This window comes from Arachis stenosperma, chromosome 1, assembly GCF_014773155.1.
Source record: "Arachis stenosperma cultivar V10309 chromosome 1, arast.V10309.gnm1.PFL2, whole genome shotgun sequence".
NCBI classification, from domain to species: Eukaryota; Viridiplantae; Streptophyta; class Magnoliopsida; order Fabales; family Fabaceae; genus Arachis; species Arachis stenosperma.
Window position 1 is genome coordinate 100,831,875 of NC_080377.1, and position 1,648 is coordinate 100,833,522.

At 35.7% G+C, this 1,648-nt stretch overlaps 1 non-coding gene across 1 annotated transcript; it reads left to right on the forward strand.

The window, feature by feature from the left end:
* Positions 1–108, forward strand: LOC130954163 (small nucleolar RNA R71). The gene has a single exon (XR_009076205.1). It is a non-coding gene; the product is annotated as a small nucleolar RNA R71 (small nucleolar RNA).
* The last annotated feature ends 1,540 nt before the right edge of the window (positions 109–1,648 follow it).

Sequence of the window (1,648 nt, forward strand, 5' to 3'; positions counted from 1 at the left end):
AAGCATGTCAGAGGGACATTTTCTGATTAATTGTTTGTATCTTTCCCAAGCTTAATAGAGGGATTCACCATCCTTCTGTCTGAAGGTTTGGACTTCCACTCTAAGCTTACTCAATTTTTGAGGTGGAAAGAATTTTGCCAAGAAGGCATTGACTAGCTTTTCCCAAGAGTCCAGGCTTTCTTTAGGTTGAGAGTCCAACCATATTCTAGCTCTGTCTCTTACAGCAAAAGGGAATAGCATCAGTCTGTAGACCTCAGGGTCAACCCCATTAGTCTTGACTGTGTCACAGATTTGCAAGAATTCAGCTAAAAACTGATGAGGATCTTCCATTGGAAGTCCATGGAACTTGCAATTCTGTTGCATTAGAGAAACTAATTGAGGCTTAAGCTCAAAGTTGTTTGCTCCAATGGCAGGGATAGAGATGCTTCTCCCATAGAAGTCGGGAGTAGGTGCAGTAAAGTCACCCAGCACCTTCCTTGCATTGTTGGCATTGTTGTTGTTTTCGGCTGCCATGGGTTCTTTTTCTTTGAAGAATTCGGTCAGGTCCTCAACAGAGAATTGTGCCTTAGCTTCTCTTAGCTTTCGTTTCAAGGTCCTCTCAGGTTCAGGGTCAGCTTCAACAAGAATGCCTTTGTCTCTGCTCCTACTCATATGAAAGAGAAGAGAACAAGAAAATGTGGAATCCTCTATGTCACAGTATAGAGATTCCTTGAGGTGTCAGAGGAAAAGAAAAATAGAAGAAAGAGGTAGAAGAATTCGAACTTGATTAGATAGAGTTCGAATTGTGCATTAAGAAGGAGTAGTACTCCATAAATAGAAGGATGTGAGAAGAAGGGAAGAGAATTTTCGAAAATTAATTAAAGAGATGTCAAAAACATTTTGAAAAATTGATTGATAATTTTCAAAAATTCAAAGTGGAAAAGAAATCAAGTTATTTTTGAAAAAGACTTTGAAATTAGAAATTAAAAAGATTTGATTGAAAATTTATTTTGAAAAAGATGTGGTTAAAAAGATATGATTGGAAAACAATTTTAAAAAGATTTGATTTGAAAACAATTTTAAAAAGATTTGATTAATTACCTGCCTAACAAGAAAAGATATGATTCAAACATTAAACCTTTCTCAACAGAAAAGGCAACAAACTTGAGATGTTCAATCAAATCATTAATTGTTAGCAAGTATCTTTAAAAAAGGAAAGAAATTAATTTTGAAAACATTTGATTGAAAGGATATGATTTGAAAAAGATTTGATTTTGAAAAACTTTGAAAACTTGAAAAAAATTGATTTGAAAAAGAAAATCTTCCCCCTAGCACCATCCTGGCGTTAAACGCCCAGAATGGTATACATTCTGGCGTTTAACGCCCAAAATGCTACCTTTTTGGGCGTTAAACGCCCAACCAGGTACCCTGGCTGGCGTTTAAACGCCAGTCTGTTCTTCTTCACTGGGCATTTTGAACGCCCAGTTTTTCTGTGTAATTCCTCTGCTGCATGTTCTGAATCTTCAGTCCCCTGCACTATTGACTTGAAAATAGAACCAAGATCAAATAAACAAGGCATGCAAAACACCAAACTTAAAATTAGACACTAGACTCAAACAAGAAACATAAAATCTTTTTGATTTTTATGATTTTGTAATTTTTTTGTGCT